The sequence below is a fragment of the Schistocerca piceifrons genome, chromosome X, assembly GCF_021461385.2.
Source record: "Schistocerca piceifrons isolate TAMUIC-IGC-003096 chromosome X, iqSchPice1.1, whole genome shotgun sequence".
NCBI classification, from domain to species: domain Eukaryota; kingdom Metazoa; phylum Arthropoda; class Insecta; order Orthoptera; family Acrididae; genus Schistocerca; species Schistocerca piceifrons.
This window is the reverse complement of record NC_060149.1, coordinates 452,034,216-452,058,621: the sequence shown is the minus strand read 5'-3', so window position 1 is coordinate 452,058,621 and position 24,406 is coordinate 452,034,216. Positions and strand designations below refer to the sequence as shown.

Sequence of the window (24,406 nt, the reverse complement as noted above, 5' to 3'; positions counted from 1 at the left end):
ATTATATTGGTATTTTCGTTAAACCTTTAATCTTTTGTTTGCCGGAATAGTAAAACTGGAAGAAAAAATATTATAAAAGTTTTGCGTGCACTTCGTTGCGTTGTAATAATGGCAAAAACATTGTCTTCCGAATTAGGTAAAAACCTGTCCTGGACATCTTCGTAAAATATAGCCAACATTCCCCTGCAGTCTCTCAAACGAATGAATCTGAAATTTTTTTCACAAATAATAAATATACTCAAAAACAACTGCTCCGTTTTAATTAAAGCGCTCCTTTTAAATTTATTCCATATTTATGATAATGAAATATATTAATTACACTGTGAAATATAAATTTCATTGAATTAATTTAACTATAAAACCATCAGAATTATGCTGGTCCCTGAACACCTGCGCTTCAAAAATTTTTTCAATGCATTTGCCTTAATTATACAACGATTTATGTTTTTTCACGTTCAAGAGCGCGATGAGTGTCAGTTAACGCTGTTCACTCGAGGAGAATGAATTTCGTTGCTTATAGTGGAACAGTAGCAAACACCATCCGTACATGCAGCTTTACACATCAAATGACGGAATATCTTGGTCTGGACGAATAGCAATGAGAAGTTTTATTTGTGCACAGTCGTTTATCAGAATCAAATTTTTCACATTTTCAGGCTGCCAGAACATCGACTCCACCCTCGTAACGCTATACGACTCAGAGATATCAGTGTTTACCTTCCTATTCTACAGTCTGTTATAACCCCTGTTTGTGAAAAAACTGGTAACTGAATCTAGTATTTGGCTTAGAAGGTGAAATTTCTGCAGTCAAAAAGTCTCACGTGTTTCATTCAGCAATATTTTCACCTTAACTGACAGGTAAGTCTACATTATCTTGTTGTTCGTTTTCGTGTAAAATGGTTCAAATGGCTCTAAGCACTATGGGACTTAACATCTGAGGTCGTCAGTCCCCTAGACTTAGAACTACTTAAACCTAAGTAACCTAAGGACACCACACACATCCACGCCCGAGGCAGGATTCGAACCTGCGACCGTAGCAGCAGCGCGGTTCCGGAGTGAAGCGCCTAGAACCGCTCAGTCTCAGCCGCTGGCGTTTTCGTGTAGCGTATGTCATTTGAACACATGAAAATGGCGACTTCGTGTTTTGATTGTAGAAATATGTTCTTACAACCTGTATTGCGGTGTACATTCTTCAGGTGAAACTCCAAATCGTGAGCGAACTGATTGGCGTTGGCGGAAACTCGACTGGAACCATTCCAGCGCTTTACTTCTGCGTCCCTGCAAATTCTCTTTAGGTGAAACATTAACAGATGTTTCCAAGAAGATTTTACTCGTTTCACTCTCTCTTCCTTTTCCAGTGTTTTTTGGGGTGCAAACCACATTTACGTATCTGTGAGCAGAGTTGATGTAGCTTAACGAAGTAATAAGGTCGGTTTCTAGTAGACAACTTTGTAAATCTACGTAACAACAAGATTTGGGTTGTGAGATCTTAGTTTCTCCCGGCGTATGTGATGTTCAAATAACTTACAGGAGTCCAGCCGGGTGACATCGTCGACAATTGCCGATGACCAGTACTACGAGCAGACAGAGTTACAATGGGAAGCCCGTTGTCACCTATTATTACCAGTTTGATTACGGAAGGTTTCGAAGAACGTGCCTTGGAGCCGGCGGCTTTGAAACCTGCGTGTTTTTCCAGATAAGTTAAAAAATGGCTCTGAGAACTATGGGAATTAACATCTATGGTCATCAGTCCCCTAGAACTTAGAACTACTTAAACCTAACTAACCTAAGGACATCACACAACACCCAGTCATCACGAGGCAGAGAAAATCCCTGACCCCGCCGGGAATCGAACCCGGGAACCCGGGCGCGGGAAGCGAGAACGCTACCGCACGACCACGAGCTGCGGACTTTCCTGATAAGTAGACGGTATTTTTGTTGTTCGACCTCATGGCAGGACGAATTTTTAGAACACCTGAATTCAATCCATCCGAATATTCGCTACACGTTGGAGGTAGAAAAGAATGGCTGTCTTCTCTTCTTTCATGTGTTGGTAGGAGTAAGGTGGATAGTACGTTGGGACATGCTGTTTGTACGAAACCTAGTCATATTGACTTGCATCTGCAGGCTGACAGTTGTCGCCATGCGGCTCAACGTGAAGGGGTACTACGTATCTTGCTCAACAGGGCCCACGTCATCTCGCACCCTGAGAGTTTGTCAGCTGAGTTAACCCATCTCGAAGTCACCTTTCGTCAGAATGGTTATAGTGGAACACAGATTAGACTTGCGTTGAGCTATCGACCAACTATGCACGGGGCCACTGATGACAATACCGCTGTGGCACCAAAGTCTCCGCCATTTTTGCCTTACGCAGGGAGCATCTCGAATAGGGTTGGTTGTATTTTGCGGAGATATGATGTGAAGTGTATTTTTTCAACACAATTGAAGTCAGGACCCCTTTAGGCTCCGTAAAGAACGATCTTGGTTTGCGTAAGGCGGATATCTACCGTATTCCTTGCAATTGTGGCATGTCATACATTCGTCCGACTGTCGGGACTGTGGAGGACCGGTGTACTGAGCATAAACGGCACAGACGGTTACAACAGCCGAGCAAATTAGAACTTTGTCTTGACACCGGTCTTCCAGCGGAATATAACCCCGCGGAGATTCTGGTATCCATGTCCAGCTATTGGAACAGTGTTATTAAGGAAGTTGTTGAAATTAAATTAGCAAGTAATCTCATAAACAGAGATGATGTTATTTTTTTCTGTTTTGGATTCTGCATGGAATCCTGCTCTCTGACTTGTCAGTAAACAGAGGGACAGAGTTTATGCTGCCTCACCCTTTGATTATTAATTTCACTATCGATAATTTCTGACGTCGGTCGTCTTTGGTTTATTACAGAGTTTCTGTTGAAACTGGGGTTTTAAATTCCCTTGCTTGCTGCAGTTTTTCCTTGAAAATGGCAAGTTGTGCTCCTGCCGAAATATAGGCGGTTGTCGACGACCTTACCCGGCTGCGTTTCCATGAGTTATTCGAACAATTTTTGTGTTATTCCGCACGTTCCAGCAGAGTTCAGCGCGATATGTATTTTAGTGTCCTTTCCAGCATTTCTTAGTACTGAAATGGTTTATCGACAAAAACTCCTCTAAGAGTCGTCTGGTACGTTTTGTCTGGTGTTTTAGCAGATGTTTGCAATTTCGTGTTTGCATTATGTAACTGGAGTCAGTCCAAACAAATATCGCTCATAACGTCTTTCATGCGATGCCCATTGTCGACGGAAAGCGTCGGGTTGTTTGCAACGGGAAATGAATGGGTCAAATGGCTCTGAGCACTATGGGACTCAACATCTGAGGTCATCAGTCCCCTAGAACTTAGAACTACTTAAACCTAACTAACCTAAGGACATCACACACATCCATGCCCGAGGCGGGATTTGAACCTGCGACCGTAGCAGTCACGCGGTTCCGGACTGAAGTGCCTAGAACCGCACGGCCACCACGGCCGGCAACGGGAAATGATTTTTGAAGCGGAATTGTAAGTGCTCATTCGATAGAGCGGTCCCAGATTAGACTAGTACTGTATTCGTTTTATCGATATGTATTAACAGAGACAGTAAAAGTCGAAAAATGAACAATATTCCAGCAGTGACAGCACTGCACAGGCCGGCGCTGACTGCTACCGCCAAGCATTCCGCGCTACTGAGTCGCTGCCGGATAGCTGGTTATTCTTCGTGTTTTACTATCCTTGTTAAAACATTTCGATAGAATAAATGTGGTATTAGACTGAGCTGGGACTGTTCTGTAGAATGAGCACGTAAAACTCCGCTTTAAACTGGAAACAAATCGACGCTTTTTTCGTCGACATTGGGCGTCGCATGAAAGACGTGATGACCGCTGTTTGCTTGGCCTGACTCCAGCTGCGCAACACAAAAACTAAATTGCAAATATCATCTGGAACGCCAGAGAAAATGCGACTGACGACTCCTAGGAGAGACAGCATATATACATGATAGAGCTATTAGCTGAGTATTGACTGTACTTCTAGCTTTTCCTCCTCTTCCTTATGAGCGAGTGAAATAGCACAATGGTCGCGACACTGCACTAACATTTCAAAGCAGCTAGGCATAAAAAGCCAACTGCTTGCTTTCTTCATCTCTTCCTCCTTTTCTTAAATCTCATTGTAAGTTTTGATTGTCTTATTGCTAATAAGTTAAAAAACGATTTATACATTATTATGCGTTGCCTTTACAGCGTGAAAGTGAATGGGTCTACAGGATAGACCGCAAGGTGTCTGATTTGATATAAGAGACTATCAGACTGCTCTAATCTGGTTACGGTAAACAAGCGAGAAAATAAAAAGTAATTTTCCTTTTAATGCCTTCGGCATAGAAGGAGCGAGAACTCTTAACTTTTATTTCTTCGTAATTACAGAAACTGGAGCATCCATTACTCTGTTATTAGTTTACAGAATTTTATCCGTATACTTACTTTAAACAAAAGAAATTAGATGAAATTTAAATTATAGGGTATTTAAATTTGAATGACTAGTTCATCACTGTTTTCTTTTTTGGTAAAATGTTTCGCCGTTAACCACTAGAGAGCTCCTTTACTCACACCCCTTCCCCAAATGGTTCAAATGGCTCTGAGCACTATGGGACTCAACTGCCGAGGTAATTAGTCCCCTAGAACTTAGAACTAGTTAAACCTAACTAATCTAAGGACATCACAAACATCCATGCCCGAGGCAGGATTCGAACCTGCGACCGTAGCGGTCTTGGGGTTCCAGACCGCAGAGCCTTTAACCGCACGGCCACTTCGGCCGGCACACCCCTTCCCCTTTCCCAGGCTGTCTGCTGCGGTGATGTAAATTATGATACGCTTTTTTTTTCGTGCCTTAAACGTGCCCGTATTGTGTGAAAACTTTGTGCAGTAAATTTTGTTGTTGCTGATTGAGCACAATACAAGATAGAATCAGCACTAGGAAGAGTGTATTGACTTGTAAGATGCTGCTGTATTCCGAGAAGCCGGCCTTGGTGGCCGAGCGGTTTTAGGCGCTTCAGTCCGGAACCGCGCGACTGCTACGGTCGCAGGTTCGAATCCTGCCTCGGGCATGGATGTGTGTGATGTCCTTAGGTTAATTAGTTTTAAGTAGTTCTAAGTTCTAAGGGACTGATGACCTCAGATGTTAAGTCCTATAGTGCTCAGAGCCATTTGAAGCATTATTCACAGAAGATATTTGATTTATTCGCTGAGATATATAGCTTCGATTGTTCCATCGGCCGTTCGCGTGTACCTGTGGTCTTTGCAACAATAATTCACAACGTCATTACGTCAACAAAAGCACGCGTATAGATTTTTCACTGTGTATCTTCTTTCGCATATGTTTGGTCCAAAACACTTGCGCTCTCCCAGTGTTGTATTCTGCAATCAGTTGCGCAACAGATTGTTGTCCATGTTCTTTTACTGATACTGACGTTACTGCTGGTGCGTGAGTAGACGCCCCACACCACATGGGATACTGCAGGTTCAGCATCATTTCCATGCTTTCGATAGATACTAATGACAGCAGCTCGTGGACATGTGTCACATGTCGCATTTTTGTGGCTTTTTTCCAATTTTACACGTCATTACAAAGAGGCGTTCTTTAAATTGTCGCCGGCCAGGGTGGCCGAGCGGTTCTACGCACTACAGTCTGGAACCGCGCGACCGCTACGGTCGCAGGTTCGAATCCTACCTCGGGCATGGGTGTGTGTAATGTCCTTAGGTTAGTTAGGTATAAGTAGTTAGTGCTCAGAGCCATTTGAACCATTTTTTAAATTCTCTTATATAAGCAATTTTTTGCACACTTAATCGACCGTCTGTTCTTACGAGTAGTCCAAATAAACTTTTGTACATCTGTTGAAACACGTCACGTGCCTGCTGCATGACGAAGGTATTCGCTTCACGACTGCATGTTTGCTTGGACAGTTAGAGAGAGGTACTTTCAGCCCAAGTGACAATATCATATGTATTTCAAGCACACGCAGCGTCAGTCCACCCTTTATTGTAGATAGACAACTTCATCATCCTAGACGCTACGATAGTGAATAGGTTAGAATTTTTGGTCTTTATACGGGGAGAGCTTAGACAGCTCTGATAATACTAGGTCGACATTCACATATCTCGTGTTTCGAGCTCTAGTCTATATGCTGTGATTCTGTAGCTTTTTATATTATTTGTGCATATCTATCACATTTGAAAAATAGCCCTGTTATGACAAAACTGTCCAATCGTGAAGTAAATCTTTGTATATAATCTAGTACATTACCGACGTGGGGACAGTGACATAAGCATTTAATAAACTAACTGCTGTACACCCTATCTGAAGAAAATGGATCACCTGTATGTAGTCGTATTTCACTGAATTTTCTAGTGATGAGAAAATTGAAGGCGAACAGTTTTACATGGTAAAAAAGTTTCAATAACCAAAATCGCATAAATTAGTCTTTATTCTTGACAATCGGTTTCGACAGATATAACTATCGTCTTCTGGTCTTAAAAAATGTTTCGGTCTCCAAAAAATTTTTGTAACAAAACATACTCAGAAGACCAAAGATGACAGTTATATCTGTCGAAACCGGTTGTCATAAATAAAGGCTAATTTCTGCGACATTGGCCACAGAAAGAGTTTTATTCGTATTTTAGTGACTTTAGTATCAAGACGAGCTAATAGTTAGTGAAGCATATAGTAAAGAAGGAATCACTGTCTTATTTTGAAGACCGGTGCAGGTCAAAGAGTAACTTCCATTGCTTTGAGATGGTCGTAAATTTTATCCACGAGCACGGATTTTTCGTATAAAAAATTCACATAACGACAGGTGGCTGCCGTGTTTGGGGTAACGTATATACGGGCGAAGAGCGTGCGCCTGTTTTAGAACAAAAGGCTTCTTGATAGCATTCATAGCGCTGTAGTTAGGTAACTAAGATCCGCGGCGGAATTAATTTCTTTCTTCTCTCGAGGGAGCAAAGGAGGAGCGCTGCAGGAAGCACTTACAGCCGGCCCAGCCAAGTATCGATTCCCTGGGGCTTTGCCGGAGAAGGGGAAAAGAGAGGGGGACACAATATGCGCACCAAGACCACCCCATAACGGGAGAGCGGAACAATAATTCCTATCGATTTTCAATTACAGGAGAATGAAAGTAGTTGTGGCAAATACAGACAAAAAACGGACTCTCCGCAGTCAATAACAGAGCCCATATATACGTGAGGGCTTTTCTTTAGGCACGGAGGACGGCACAAAGCGATTTATCAGGCGGACACCGGTTGCGTTAAATTTCGCGAAAACTTGTTACGTCCAAAGTTGTTTTCGGCTTAAATCTTGCGCCATCAGTTCAGTCATTACACTCATCCATACACACTTCGCGTAACACCAGCAATCCCTTGTTGTCACAGGAGAGACTAACAGTTAGTGGCAACTGAAACGAGCAGCTTAAGCAGTGAAATAGGTTGAAATGGTTCAAATGGCTCTGAGCACTATGCGACTTAACTTCTGAGGTCATCAGTCGCTTAGAACTTAGAACTAATTAAACCTAACTAACCTAAGGACATCACACACATCCATGCCCGAGGCAGGATTCGAACCTGCGTCCGTAGCGGTCGCGCGGTTCCAGACTGAAGCGCTTAGAACCGCACGGCCACTCTGGCCGGCAGTGAAATAGGTGTTTTCAATTTCTACAGTGGGAAGTATTTTCTATTCAGAATTTCATATGTGCTTCAAATATTTAGCATAAAACACGAGAGGTATTTCAAGAAAAATATTAATGCATATGTAACGGATAATTGGTTATATTTTTTGTATTCTTTCCTTTCTTTCTCTCTCTCTCTCTCTCTCTCTCTCTCTCTCTCTCTCTCTCTCTCACACACACACACACACACACACACACAAACACACACACACAAACACACAGGAACGTTCCCGCATGCGCACTCATCGAAATCGAAAACGTGTTATTTAATTCCAAATAAGTAAAACTAAACAGCCCATCACGCGCAGCGGCCACTTGCTGTTACTGACTTACGGTAGACAAAAAAATTGTTCAAATGGCTCTGAGCACTATGGGACTTAACTTCTGAGGTCATCAGTCCCCTAGAACTTAGAACTACTTAAACATAACTAACCTAAGGACATCACACACATCCATGCCCGAGGCAGCATTCGAACCTACGACCGTAGCGGTCGCGCGGTTCCAGACTGTAGCGCCTAGAACCGCTCGGCCACCCCGGCCGGCTTACGGTAGACATTTATCGTCATGATTAAGTATGCTGTTGCTAAAATTCATTTCATACAACTGTGTAAAAACTACTTTAGATATTTCCTTTTCCACTGGTAGCAATCATTATCACACAACGGTGTCCATCGGTGCTCTCCTCCAATATTATTCTACGTACATATCGATTACGCACAAACCAGGTGCACGGGAACTATGCGGCCTGCAGAACACAGAAATATAACTTGTAATGTATCTGGCTTTAAGTTAAACCATCGTGAAAAGGGCGTACTGTTTCTCTTACGGTTTTAGCTAGATCTTATAATGTTAAGGTTACGATAGAATTGTGTGAGCGATATGACCTTGAAAAACAGTCATGTTTTTATCGTTGTTGCTGTGGTTTTCAGCCCGAAGCCTGTTTCGAGACAACTCTCCCAACAAGTCTACATGGTTCCTGTACTCTTCCTCTAACAACCCCCCTCCCCATCGCCCCTCGACGCTCACCATTATTTCCAAACTACTGATTCCCTGATGCCTCAGGATGTGTCTTGTGAACCGATTCCTTATTTCAGTCAAGTTGTGCCATGAATTTCTTTGTCCACCAGTACGATTCAGTACCTCCTCATTAGTTATTCGATCTACCCATCTAATCGTCAGTGTTCTTCCGTAACACTAGATTTCCGAAGTTGCTAGTCTCTTCTAGTCTGACTTGTTTATTGTTCACGTTTCGCTTCCGTACAAGTCTACATTCCTGATCAATTAATACCTTCAGTAAATGCTTCCTTATATTTATTTTACATTCAGTGTTAACTGAGTTCTCATTTTCAGATTTTTTTTTTTTTTTTTTTTTTTTGTAGTGCAAGTGGGCATTTTATAACCTCTCTTCTTCAGCTACACTCATTTATTTTAATGCACAAATAACTAGTCTTCCAATGCTGTCAGTGTCTCATTTCCTAATCTAATTCCCTCAGCATCACCTGCTTTAGTTCGACTACCCTTCACTACCTGTGTTTTGTTTTTGTTGATGTTCATCTTAGAACCTGACCTCTTTTCAAGTCGGTATCCATCCGGTTCAATTGCTCTTCCAAGTTCGTTGTTGTCTTTGACAGAATTACATTGTCATCAGAAAACCTCAAAGTTTTTGTTTCTTCTGCTTCTCGGTTGTGTATAGGTCAGCACCGATAGTTTGATAACCACTTCTGCGGGCTGAACTGGTCGTATGTATTGTTTTCGGAAGAGTTCCGCTTCACACTGTCCTAAACTGAATATCGACCGTGATCTTGCAGATTCGATTCTGAGCAACATAGCTGACAAAAAGCACTCTGTAATGGTTGGCTTACACGGAATATCATATCGATTCCTACGTACTGAGCGTAAACTCAGTTGCAAAGGCCACATAAGCAAGATACTATGCCCTCTTCAGAGAACTCGAGCTGCAATATTTATACAGAACAATGCTTGGCAGGATCTAGCGAAGAATGGTCAAACTTGCTTCGATGAACGATTTGAATCACAGCTTCGCTGGCATCCACCTTCACCTCACACGTCATCATCCACTGAACATGCCTGGAATAACCATAGTTTTCCAGCAACCACTGTTGTTGTGGATTCGGATACAAACCATGTGAAACAAAGTTGTCAAGCAACATATCAAGTCTTGTTGACTCTCTATTACAAAGTTTAAAGCCTTCGATTGCAACAAATGTGAAATTAACACCACACTAAAATCTAAAACCAGAGATCATGCACATTTTTGTAATGCTTATTATTTATGTGTTGTCATGTAGCTATCTTATGATAGAAACGTAATTTCAGCCACGTTGTCTTTGGTATGGGGAATTTAATAAACATTATTATATAATCGATGTGGAGCAGTCAAATCACAGCATGAATCTTCTGGATGTGTACACTTCGTTGGGTGTCATCACCAGAAGATTTATAGTGTTCCCTGCACCCACAAAAGCACTCCTGTTAGCTACTTAATCGTATATATCTTTCTATCTTCCAAGTTGTTGCACTGCAATGCGAAATTAATTCGTACAAAGCTGGTGAGTACAGCTGAAAGTAACCTATTAATAGTTTTGCCAATTTTATTACACTATAAATTCAAAAAAATGTTCATTCAAAAAATTGTTTATAAACATAAAGGAAATGAAGATACTGTAAACAGAATGAATCGTGAAATCGATTAATAACACCAAGCGGAATTGAAAAATAATTAGTGTGAATATTTCGAAGACGTAGTGAAGAGAGGATTGCTGAGGAAAATCCTATTGTCTAACAAAGATAGCGAAAAAGTTAGAGCACGGCTTTCTACAAAGAACGTACCTGCCAGTCACCTGAACTATTCAAGATTTTCAAGAAGAACAAAAATCAACATCGCTGTACCCTGCTGCTCTTGCTACGGATAGACTGTATTTATCAATGAGTAACTTTGCTCGGTGGTGCTGTGCGGACAAATCGAGATGATGATGCTACATACATATACATATACGTATGTATTCATTGTTTTCAACACTAAATTATTGCAAACGTTTAGCATCCACCACACTTTGTACAAAGCCCCGTTAATATCGTGTTATTAAGGACGGGCTATGCACAGGTGTTACAGCTTTTCTGTGACCGTGTGTCCCCTTCCGGGTGTATCTCTTTATGCTGCCTTCCGTAATCAGATGGTCCACAATTAAATGCGGGAACTTGTGCAGTGTATGCTACTGTCTAGGACGCAAGAATAATTTTCAATGAATATTTAGCAGGAAAGTCATAGTTAACGAGTTATGAGGCGTTGATGATGAGCGAGAACAGAATTTCAGTGGCATATGAAAGTCTAAATCTACATCTGCATCGGTATTACGCTAGTCACAATGTGTGCGAGTGCGTGCGTGCGTATACGAGCGCGCGCGCGCGCGTGCGTGCGTGCGTGTGTGTGTGTGTGTGTGTGTGTGTGTGTGTCAGACGGTATATAGTTAACCGGTATCATTTTCCCACTTCCCATTCTGCTCGCAGACGTTGTACGCAGAGAACGACTGTCTTCTCGTCTGTGTATGACCCCGAATTTGTTTTATTTCACTATCATGAAAATTACGTGGTATAACTCTGGAGGATGTAATATATTGCCTGACACTTCTCGAAGGGTCAGTTTTCGAAATTTTAAGGTAAATCTTTCTGTGATGATCCATGTGCTTTTAGAGCGTTTTCCATCTGTTTTTTAATATTGTTAAGAAGGTTTCGCCATCAATTGAGAAGATCTTGAGGCCTCAGCGCTAATGATCCACATCAACATAAACTTTTGGAAAGCCTAGTAAAAATAGGATCCTCTCTGCCATCAAAAATAAAACCCGATGGGCCAGAACAAATAACGCAATCACTCATATAAAAGCAATGTTTGTACAAGGTATTGGAATAAACATGTGACGGGGCAAATATTGTACTTAAAAATATATTCAAGTACAAAGTACATTTCTTAGATTGAACTACTTTAGCTGGTACATTATAAAGCACTATTGAGAAGCTAGAATGACTGAGTGAAAGTATGACGTGTATGTCAGTACTTTTCAGGAGTACGTTCCAATGCTTTATCAGGGCTTTTTTTTAAAAAAAAGAATGATATTATTAATTAATGATACATGAAAGCATATTTGCTAGAAATAAGTGAAATGCATTGATGTTTTACGATCAATAATTTTGTAGAGTTGTAATGTGAATATTTAACTGCTAACACAAATGGCTGCATTTATTACCACCAGACAGCAATAAAAATACTTCTGTTGGTATTATCGTCGTTAATTTGTGGGAGTGTGATAGTTACCCGAGAACAGGGATTCTCTCCAACTGAGTCTCAAAAAATAGCTGCAGTTGCACTTGGTGCCTGCCTGTGCAGCCCCACTAGATTCCACGACAGAAGCCATCTGGTTGATCACCCAAGCATTCGCCGTTCAAATGGCTCTGAGCGCTATGGGACTCAACATCTGAGGTCATCAGTGCCCTTGAACTTAAAGCTATTTAAACCTAACTAACGTAAGGACATCACACACATCCATGCCCGAGGCAGGATTCTAACCTGCGACCGTAGCGGTCGCGCGGTTCCAGACTGAAGTTCCTAGAACCACTCGGTCACAGCGGCCGGCCATTCGCCGTGCTACCTATATTTTGCAATATAACGAGCATTTATTGCATCCTGCAGTCCAACGGACATCGGAGTTTCATCAGATTCATTGGCAACTACAACAGGCTCAATAACTTAAAACCAGCAACTACAGAAATAACGGCAGATCGATTGTGAAAATGCCGGAGAAAATTAGCAGCAGCTGCAGTAGCAGCAGCAACAACAGCAGCAGTTAACACAGCATGAGCTGCTGCTACCACAAGAGGATAGTCTACATGCCATAACAAGAACAGCTCCAGCAGCAAAGGCAGTGGAAGAGTCGCTACAGTCACATAATTTGTATCACCGCTTGTCCAACAATCATAATGACGCAGGAAAGCCAAAACCGGCAAAAGCGTCATTCTAAATTGCCATTGATGGAACAAGTTGCTGGTGGTAACATACGCTTTAAAGTAGCCACGCAACGCACGCGTTTCAACAGTCGCAGCGGATGGAAGAGAGTAACTATTTATACGAGCCCGATGGCCCTAATGAAATGGAAAGTGGTTGAAGGCACACCTAATGAAATGGACTTGCATTTGGGAGGAGGGAGGTTCATATACCAGCCTAAGTTAACTACATTACGGTTTCCCGTTGTTTCCCTGAACTTTTTAAGTTAAGCTGGGACGGGTGCCGTAAAGAGTACGTCAACAGCTTTTTTTCCATCCTCGTCTATCTGCAGATTTTTATCCGTCTCCATGCCGTCGCACATTGAGAGACGAATGGGCAGCCATTATAGAGGAAATACGGGCTGAAAATACGGAAATCCACTGATTTTGACAAAGGGCATATTGTTATGGCCTGGCGGCTGGAAACGAGAATCTCTGAAGCCTCGAAGCTGGTCACCTGTTGATGTACTACTGTCGTGAGAATCTATGGAAAGTGGTTGAAGGACGGTGAAATATCGTGTAGGCCGTCACAAAATGTAGAGGTAATACAGTATACGCAGTGATCTGTGGCAGTTCCGACGACAGGATAGAATGCTGGTGCAGGCACAAGTGCTTCGGAGCACACCGTTCAAAGGCCACTGTTGAACATGGAGCCCTGCATCACACGATCCCTACGTATTCCTGTGTTGACCTAACGATCGATGATTGGGTTGATACACGCCGTCGTCCATGCGGATGGCTGCACGAAACATGCACCGCGCCACAGATGCAGGCCGGTGAGAGCAGATTTATGCCACGGGGTACATTCCTTGGGATCCGTGGTAGTAATCGAAAGCATAATTACAGCAGTGAACTACATGAACATTATTCCGGACCACCTGCATCATGTCATTTCGACGTCTCCTCCTACGGCGATGATATCTTCCAGCAGGATAACTGCCCATGTTGCAAGGTCACAATCGTGCAACAGTAGTTTGAGGGGGATTATAGTGAACTCACATTGATGTGCTGCCCAGAAAATGTACCTGATCTGTACCTAAGGAAATATATATCGGGCGCCAGGTGCATGCTCGTAAACCACAATCCCGTAATTTGTGGGACTTGCTTGATCTGTGCGTGAACATCTGGTGCCAAATATTTCTGGAATCCTGTCAAGGACTTGTAGTACCTATGCCAAGCAGACTCTCTGTTGTACTATGTTTGAAAAGTGGAACAACACGCTATTAAACAGGTGGTCATAATGTTTTGGCTCATCGGTGAGACAGAGTTCTCTATTATTCTATTAAACTTGAAAAGTGTAGCAAAGCGAAGACTTCTAACACTGTGGAACTGTGTTCCTGTGACACAACTGTAGGTGGTGCTGCCCAGGGAACGGTGCCTGCACCGTCGGCTGCAGCGGTACTTCAGGCGGCGTTGGAAACCAGAGGCACGGAGCTGGGTAAGCCTAAGATCGAGCCCCGGACTTGGAGGTGGCGGCAGGTTCCCTGGTGGGTGGTCTTGTGGTGAAGGCGGCAAAGTGAAGGCGGCGTATGGCGAAGACTTGATCGCAGCCCGGCTGCGACGACGGTAGCTGCTTCAGGAGCTTGTCGTCGATCCCGCGGCAGAGACAGTCACACGGTGGGCGCTCTGCATGGCCCTGTCATAAAATTACTTGCTATTGTAGCTATACTGCCATAGTGGGATTGTCATTGCGGAAGACAAAGACTGCCTCATGTTTTCTGTGGCGTCAAACATGCCTGCTACTGCGGAAGACGACTACTGCTGTGTACTTCAAGGCGGTTACACTTTCTGAAATTGGTCACTGCCAGCAAAACTGACTCGCCGACGACGAATGTTGAAATGCTGGGTTGGCTAACTGCGGCAAAGTCCTGGATACGGCACTTGATCCTGGCTTTGGTCCGTGCGGTTGCAGTACATACAACTGTCTCCTACATCAGACGCTCCGTACATGTTGTTCTAAAGTTTTTCTGGTATCATCAGATTATTAGTGATTCCGTGGAACTGGAGTCGTATTATTCAACGCGGGGAATGGCAGACATTGTATTCTGCTATATTTTAGCCAACGGTGTTTCTCGACATGCACCTGCACCTGCATGTTGTTCTAGCGACTTGCAGAGACCATATCATTAGCAATAAGCGAAAAGAATCGCTGTAGAAATGCGACAGTTCTGATACCCGACATACAGGGTGATTCACAAGTCATGTCCCGCAGGTAAGAAACGGTATTAGTGGAGACAGCGAAAGGTTCAGCAAGAGGAATGGCCCACCACAAGCACGCCACCGATATGGTTAGTCGCGTGCAGTGCGTAGTTCCACACGGCCAGTTGTCTGTGAGGCAATCGATTAATGTAGTCCGACGGAAGGATATTAAAGGGGCGCAAGTTTTCACAGCTGTGTAGTGTGGTGCCGTTCTGCACTGTGGTGACTCGTATAGCAATGCACACACATCTGGAGAAGGCGAAAACGGTTCTCACTCAGGCGGCAGATATGGCCTAATACAGAACACTGCCCGATTAATGGAACGGAACAAGCCTACAGGCAGTGTTCACGACAAGAGACGTTCGGGACGACGATGCACAGCAAGAGAGAATACGAAGTCAGCAGGAGGGTCGTTCAGCAAGTAATGTAACACACTTTCTTTTCTAGGCCAACTTCAGTTGGAAAAAATGAAGAATTTGTTGTGGGACGTCGTGGAATATTTCTATTTCAGCTCAAGTAGTTTCATGAAGTTCAAATAGGTGGCGGAACTATATGTAACCTTCAAAATGGTGCCTGTAACGGAGGTGCGTTCCAAGCAGAGAGCTGTCATTGACTGTCTTTTGGAGGAAAACCAGAGCATCGCAGATATTCATAGCTGCTTGCTGAATGTCTACGGAGACCTGGTAGTGAACAACAGCCTGTGAGCCGTGGGGCGAGGCATCTGTCACCATTGCAACAAGGCCGGCCGCTCACAGCAATGTTGGAACGTGCGGACATTGTTATTAAAGGTGATCGACGGATCACAGACGCCTCGTTGACAACTGGACGTCTGTCTTGATGCTGCTGACAGTCGTCCACCAGTTGGGGTACACTTATGTGCCCGCTGGCTTCATCGCCGCCTTTAAAGACCAGCGCAGCGGAGTTGCTTGCGCGTTACGAGATCGATCGTGACACTTTTTTATCGAAAATCTTTACAGGCCCTGAAACATAGGTTCATCACTTTGAACCGGAAAACAAAACGGCAATCCCTGGAGTGGCGTCACACCACCTCTCCTCCGAAGAAAAAGTTCAAAGCTGCGCCATCAGCCAGTAAAGTCAGGGCGACGCTCTTTTGGGAGTCTGAAGCTGTTATTCTGTTTGATGTCCTCCCTCATGCTGCAACGATCAGCTCTGTGAAGCGTACTGTGCTACCCTCAGGAAACTGAAGAAACGACATCAGCGTGTTCGTCACGATAAAAATGCAAACGAAAATTTTCTTCTTCATGACAACGCAAGGACCCACACAAGTGTGCACATCCGAGAGGAGCTCACAAAACTTCATTGGACTTTTCTTCCTCACCCACCCTACAGCCCGGATCTCGCACCTTCCGACTTCCATCTGTTTGGACCAATGGACGATAGACTGCGCGGGAAGCAGTACTTGGGTGATGTGGACTATTGATGCAGCAAGACTTCGTCTCCGACGTCGACTACTAGAGTGGTACCATGCGGGCATAAAGACTCTCCCAGTAAGGTGGCTTAAAGCTGTCGCACTGAACTGAGATTATGTTGAAAATTAGGGTTTTGCAGCCGAAAGAGTCGGGTATAATATGGTGTATTGGTATCTTGAATAAAGCCAACCTGCTTTCAGAAAAAAAAGTATTTGCAGTACTTATTGAACGCCCCTCGTAGTTAAGGTGATGTGAGCCCAGCTCGACCAACAAAGAAAGTGCCACATGCATGCGGTACCAGCCAAGCCTCCGTGTCCATGATACTCTTCTATAATCTTTTTCATCCCTATTGAGTCCAGCTGGTGCAAGAACTTCTCGAGGATGATACTGACTGGCGAATGCAATTCTGCGAATGGTTTGAAGAAACACGCACACACCACCGCAACCTTGAAGTTGACATTTTCTTCAGCCATGAAGCTAGTTTTCATTTGAACAGGAAGGTGAATAGAAATAATGCCATCTATTGGGCAAACGACAATCCCCGTCTCGCTGCCGAGACATATACTCACACTAACTCTTGGTTAAATGTGTAATGTGGCGTACATGAGGACGTTCCCATTGGTCCCATATTTTTTTAACGGCACGATCACTGCTGCACGCCACAGACATAATCTTGAGGGAACATTACCACCCTATTTGGACGACCTGGCTGTCGGACGCAGATGCAGATCTTTCCTCAAGCATGATAGCACGCCTTCACACTTCCGATAAAACGTACCCCGAATGGATGAGGTTCTTCCTAGTGTCCGCAGCTCGTGGTCGTGCGGTAGCGTTTTCGCTTTCCGCGCCCGGGTTCCCGGGTTCGATTCCCGGCGGGGTCAGGGATTTTCTCTGCCTCGTGATGACTGGGTGTTGTGTGCTGTCCTTAGGTTAGTTAGGTTTAAGTAGTTCTAAGTTCCATGGGACTGATGACCATAGATGTTAAGTCCCATAGTGCTCAGAGCCATTTGAACCATTTCTTCCTAATCATCCCCAGTCAGTTGCTCGCACGTACCTCTAATGTAGAAGGTGTTCAATATGGCTGCCATTCTGCAGATGACACATCTGAACACGGTAACGGATACTGCCGGGCACTGACAGAAACGTCGCTGTTGGCATTTCTGTACACGATCTGGTGATATTATCCAGGATGTCAATTAATATTGTTGGAGTTTTAGTGTACGCTGTAGACTTGAGATACCTCCAAAGGGAAAGGTCAAGTGGCGTCACGTGTGGCTACTTACGCAGGCAGTCCACCGTACCCCGTCTACCAGTCCAACGACGGCTATAGAGGCACTGCAGGCGATGTCGTGCTGTTAGCAGAGTGACAGTCGTCGGTCTTCTGCTGCCATAGCCCATTAACGCCAGATTTCGACGTATTGTCCTAACGGATACGTTCGTCGTACGTTCCACATTGATTTATGCGGTTTTTTCACGCAGTGTTGCTTGTCTGTGAACAATGACAGCTCTACGCAAACGCCGCCACTGTCGGTCGTTAAGTGAAGGTCGTCGGCTACTACGTTGTCCACGGTCAGAGGTAATGCTTGAAACTGGGTATTCTTGGCACACTCTTAACACTGTAGATCTCGGAATACTGAATTCCCTAACGATTTGCGAAATGGAATGTCCCATGCATCTAGCTCCAGCTACCATTTCGCATTCAAAGTTTGTTAATCACCTGAGTACAAATGATACCTTCGCCAACACATTGCCCGTTTATACCCAGTGTGCGCGATACAACTGCCATCTGTATATCTGCATATCGCTAATCCATGTCTTTCGTCACCTCAGTATAAGCGCGGCATACATACGGCTGCGGATTCACCCATTTATACTACAATGAAGCGCCAAGGAAACTGGTATAGGCATGCGTATTCAAATATAGAGATATGTAAACAGGCAGAATACGGCGCAGCGGTCAGCAAACCATATATAGGACAACAAGTGTCTGGCGCAGTTGTTCGATCGGTTACTGCTACTGCAATGGTAGGTTATCAAGATATAAGTGAGTGAACGTGGTGTTATAGTCAGCGCACGAGCGATGGGACAAGCATCTCCGAGGTAGCGATTATGTGGGGATTTTGCCGTACGACCACTTCACGAGTATACCGTCAGTGCCAGCCAGTGTGGCCGAGCGGTTCTAGGCGCTTCAGTCTGGAACCGCGCGACCACTACGGTCGCAGGTTCGAATCCTGCCTCGGGCATGGATGTGTGTGCTGTCCTTAGGTTAGTTAGGTTTAAGTAGTTCTAAGTTCTAGGGCACTGATGACCTGAGATTTTAAGCCCCATAGTGCTCAGAACCATTTGTACCGCCAGTATAAGGAATCCGGTAAAACATTAAATCTCCGACATCGCAGCGGCTAGAAAAAGTTCCTGCAAGAACGGAATCAAGGACGACTGAAGAGAATCGTTCAACCTAACAGAAGTGCAACCCTTCCAGAAATTGCTGTAGATTTCAATTCTGGGCCGTCAACAAGTGTCAGCGTGCGAAACAGTCAACGAAACATCATCGATATCGGCTTTCGGAGCCGAAGGACCACTCGTGTAACCTTGATAACTGCATGGCACAAAGCTTTACGTCTCACCTGGGCCCGTCAACACCGATACTGGACTGTTAATGACTGGAAACATGTTGCCTGGTCCGAAAAGTCTCGTTTCAAATTGTATCGAGCGAGTGGACGTGTACGGATATGGAGAAAACCTCATGAATCCATGGACCCTGCATGTCAGCAGGGGACTGTTCAAGCTGGTGGAGGCTCTGTAATGGTATGGGGTGCGTGCAGTTGGAGTAATATGGGGCCCCCGATATGTCTAGATACGACTCTGACAGGTGGCACGTACGTTAGCATCCTGTCTGATCGCCTGCATCCGTTCATGTCCATTGTGCATTTCGACGGAGTTGGGAAATTGCAGCAGGACAATGCGACATCCCACACGTCCAGAATTGCTACAGTGGCTCCAGGAACACTTTTCTCAGTTTAAACACTTCCGTTGGCCACCAGACATGGATATTATTGAGCATATCTGGAATGCCTCGCAACCTACTATTCAGAGGAGATCTCTACCCTCTCGTACTCTTCCGGTTTTACGGACAGCCCTGAAGGATTAATGGTGTCAATTCCCTCCAACACTATTTCAGACATGAGTCGAGTCCATGCCACGTCGTGATGCGGCACTTCTGGGTGCTCGCGAGGGCCCTACACGATATTAGGCAGGTGTACTAGTTTCTTTGGCTCTTGAGTGTATATCCTATAAACGTTTCACATGCCAGAGATTTAGCCAAACCAGATTCGTTTTTATTGGCAATGTTTCGTGCGGCAAGTCTAGGCCATCACCCATGAATAAGAATACACTTCCTCACCTGACCGCATCAACTGTTAATATGGACATTCTGTATGTAGTAGAGAATACACTGTGTATGCTGAAAAAAGAAAATTTATCGATACAAGGACACATGAAAAATTCCTCCTGATGAAGTAAAAAATGAGTTCAAGGCAATGAACCCACTTAGCGTTGCTCTTTTTAACATGGCAGTCATTAATAAATGGTTTTTAACTGTCTGGACTAAAGCTAAACTACACTGCCTGACGAAAAAGTGAGGCACTCTGATGGGGTGGAGAAAACTAAATGAAACTTCACGGGTTGATGGGGTATGTGACGAGTGAAATTTACAAAGAACGTGATAGTATGAGCCCACTTATCGGTATGACATTGTACATCATCTTGCCTGGTTGCATGCACTGATCCGATTCTGAAGGGTGTAAAAAGCCACAGTATTCTCTCCTGAGGCAAACTGACCCACATGTGTTGTATTTAGTCCTTGATATCGTGGATACGGGCTCTGGAACAGCTTTGACGTCCGAACTGGTCCAACACATGTTCTATCGGTGACAAATCTGGGGATACTGTTGGCTACGAGAGTGCCTCAACGTCAAGCAGACAATTCATAGAGAGACGCGTCATGTGTAGACAACGGTTGTCATGCTGATAAATGATTCCATGATGCTGTCGCATGAGAGTTAACGCACGAGGACGCAGGATGTCTGTGACGTACCGGCGTGCCGTCAAGAGTTCCCTTAGTCAATGCCAGATGTGACATGAAATCATATCCGATGGTTCCCCGCACCATGACGCCATCAGTAACATCGCTGTGCCTCCACAGAACTTTGGAAAAAATGGGACCTGTCCACAGGTCGCCGCCATACTCGCCGACGATGGTCGTCTGGGGCAGTGCAGAACCACGAATCATCACTGAACACAATGCGTTGCCATTCATCAGCAGTCCACGCTTCTCGGTAGCGGCACTACACCAAACGCAACCGCTTCTGTTGTGATGCTAACGAAACCGACGCGTGCGACCGTAATTTCCTAGGCCAGATGCTCTTCGTCTCCAGCCAATGCTGCTGGATGACAAAATGTGGCAGGGAGTTCATGCTTCGTTCTCGAATGGCAGGCACAAATGTGAGCAGGTTAAGATTGGCTTAGTGCACAATACGACGACCCTTTCTTGTGGTGGTTAGATGTAATCGACAGGAACCTCGACGACGAGTATGTGTGCACCCAGGTTCCCATGCTGTCCAGTATAGGGTCACTGCTGCATCCGAATGCCCCACGAGTATGGCTATTGCGCCATTCGAAATGGACTCTGGTGGCATTTGTACCTGTCACAGTGAATTGCATCTATAATCGTGTGCAAACTCGCAGATGATGTGTACTTCTAAGGAGTTACACTGGCATCAATTCATGTGTTCCGGGAGCCTCACTTTTTTGTCAGGAAGTGTAGTAGGTTTTGACGTATTAATTTGTTAGAATGTGAATGACTTATTCGTTTTTATGATCAATTAGCCACATATATCTGCTACAGTATTTTCTCTTACCTGAAACGAATAAACATCAATTTTTGTCGTGCGTTTGTGTGTGTGAATATTTTGGGAAGCAGTTGTATACTTTCTTTGCGGAAACTTCGGTAACTCTGCCATCTTCGATCGCGTTGTCATTGTTTACTGCCTCCCAAGTCTATTTGTGGTTAACAGCTTCTCTACTAACGGCCGTAATTTTGATCACTTTGAATAAAGTATAAAGTTTAGAAATTTTATTTAAGTTTTCGATCTGCACATATGTTCTGATCAACGATGAACAGATGTCAAACTACAGCATTTGCGAAACATTTTAACAACACGTTTATTTTATTTATTATCCGTGGTTGTGCACTTTACCATCCTAACTATTGCAAATACGGCACTCGTTTTATATCGAGTGCAAGTGACATAAACATAGAATGAATACTCGTATTTGGGATTACTGAAAATGCGTAAGGAAAACTGGATATATTTCATACATATACAGTGCACAAAAGTTTGGAGACCTAAAGTTGTTGAAACGAGACGGAAAAAAAGGAGTCCACGTAGATATGTTATTTGATGTATTCCAATGGACGTAAACTTAGAGAAAAAAAGACTATATATTATAAATTAAGATAGGGTAGAAGTATGTGAGATCCGATATTTACCTTGTATGTAAGCGACGAAGGTAGCACCTGCAAAGAAAATAACAGCGATGAGATATTGTCTTCGCAGCTGTAAATGATGATGAGCTGTCAAAGTTGATAATTTGACTCTTTATTCCTTTTGTGCAGATGTAGATATTAAGAATTAAAATAGCTGAAGGCCAGCAGAAACGTAACTAGACCCTTACTCAACAAGTAAAATCTAAAAGACATACAAATCAATGAAACAGAACTGCACTACCACCAAACGCTCATGTAAATTTACGCGTGACTGCTCCGAAATCATATAATACAAAAATGACTATCAAATAATAGAAATAAGAAACTTTCTGTGAATTGCATTTTGTTAGGTGTTCACTATTAGAAGCGATGTTGTTACATTAAAGATTATTAGTCCGCAGTACGCTGTGCACATTTCTACGCATACAGGCATAAAAAGGGCGAACTGGGAGACCACTCTGACTGTCTACAAGGACAGATTTTGGAAATAGTGCATGGAACAATGTCGAAGATGATAAAGGTATACACGACTCCTAGCAAGACGTTACGAGCGAAGGGTAATACTGGCTTCACATCAATCCTCAGGATCATGACTCAGAAATAACAGTTGACGTACATCAGAATTCAACCACCCACTAAAACAACCGGCTTCTGGAATAAAATTGTGATATAACTTTCACGAACCGAACACTGGAGATGAGCAACGTATAAATTTACGATCATCACCAGTACACCTTCTGCTTAATTGGAAGACAGTAATGTGACATGAAGATTCATCCTTACGGTTTTCCCATATGTTATCAGCAGAGGGGCGATTCTGGGCCGCCAGTACGCCACACGCCACGCGCCACCCGCCGGCCACTCCTTCCTGCTTTTCAAAAAATGGTTCAAATGGCTCTGAGCACTATGGGACTTAACTTTGGAGGTCGTCAGTCCCCCAGAACTTAGAACTACTTAAACCCAACCAACCTAAGGATATCACACACATCCATGCTCGAGGCAGGATTCGATCCTGCGACCGTAGCGGTCGCGCGGTTCCAGAATGTAGCGCCTAGAACCGCTCGGCGACTCCGGCCGGCATACCGGCTTTGTCCTTCACCTTCGATTCAGGACCGAATACAAGAGAGGCGCTCGCTTTTATTCCACGGAATGAACGAAACACCTCTGTGTTTTACTGTTTCAGAAAAAAAATAATTATTTAAAGAAAAATGAATGTTTAATATACCACATTTTTTAAAAATGTGTGTGATGTCCTTAGGTTAGTTAGGTTGAAGTAGTTCTAATTCTATGGGACTGATGATCTCAAAAGTTAAGTCCCATAGTGCTCAGAGCCATTTGACTCATTTTTTTTAAATGGCCGAAAAGTACAAAATAATTTATCCTAGTCCCATGGAGATACCAATCCCTTAGAGATAATCCTGAAGATTTGTGACTGCGAAATTTAATAGGTATGAAAATACTTCTAAGATTTAAAACGAAAAATGCGGAGCCCATACAATCGATGAAAATGAAATGTCGTGTGGCTATGGCCTCCCGTCGGGTAGACCGTTCACCTGGTGCAGGTCTTTCAATTTGACGCCACTTCGGCGACCTGCGCGTCGATGGGGATGAAATGATGATGATGATTAGGACAACACAACACCCAGTCCCTGAGCGGAGAAAATCTCCGACCCAGCCGGGAATCGAACCCGGGACCTTAGGATTGACATTCTGTCACGCGGACCACTCAGCTACCGGGGCCGGACATACAATCGATAATATTCACTGACTAGCAAAGTGGACACTGTAAACATAAAGCATCAACGAGAATAAACTGTCAATTCAGCTATCAAAAGTATTTCATGAAAATATCCTATACATAAAGAATTACGTGATTCTAACAACATAGCACCAGACAGACAGTCGATAGTTTACTCACTCATGCAATATGGGCCCTTATTGGAAAACTAGATGTAAGTATACATGTAAATTGATCTATATGAAAAAATTTCTATAAACTGAAGTGGATTCACCAAATATAACATCTACAAGTTTACTGGAGACTGGCGCTGTAACCGGAATAAGCTTGTAATGAAGAAGAAACGTTACTTATTGAGCAATATCAGCTAACCTGGAATTGTTCATTATAAAATCCCATACAGATAGTTCCGAAAATTTGTGATCGTAAATTTTTAATAGCTATGAAAATACTTCTAATATTTGAAACGAACAACGTGGAACGCATGCAGTTCACAAGTGATGCATGAATAGTTTACGTCCTTATTATTATCGGTTGTATGGGCTCCGCGTGTATCGTTTTGAATCTTAGAAGTGTTTTCATACCTATTCAAGTTCGGAGTCACAAATCTTCAGGATTATCTCTAAGGGGTGAGGTATCTGCATTGGACTAGGATAAATTATTTTGTACTTTTCAGCCCTTTTTCAAAAATGTGGTATATTCAACATTCATTT

At 43.6% G+C, this 24,406-nt stretch overlaps 1 long non-coding RNA gene across 1 annotated transcript in view; it reads right to left on the bottom strand.

The window, feature by feature from the left end:
* LOC124721958 overlaps nucleotides 1-24,406 on the bottom strand; it is a 150,745-nt gene that overhangs the window by 82,098 nt on the left and 44,241 nt on the right. The window contains exon 2 of the long non-coding RNA XR_007006413.1: nucleotides 21,959-21,985. This is a non-coding gene — a long non-coding RNA (uncharacterized LOC124721958). The remainder of the gene's footprint in view (nucleotides 1-21,958; nucleotides 21,986-24,406) is intronic.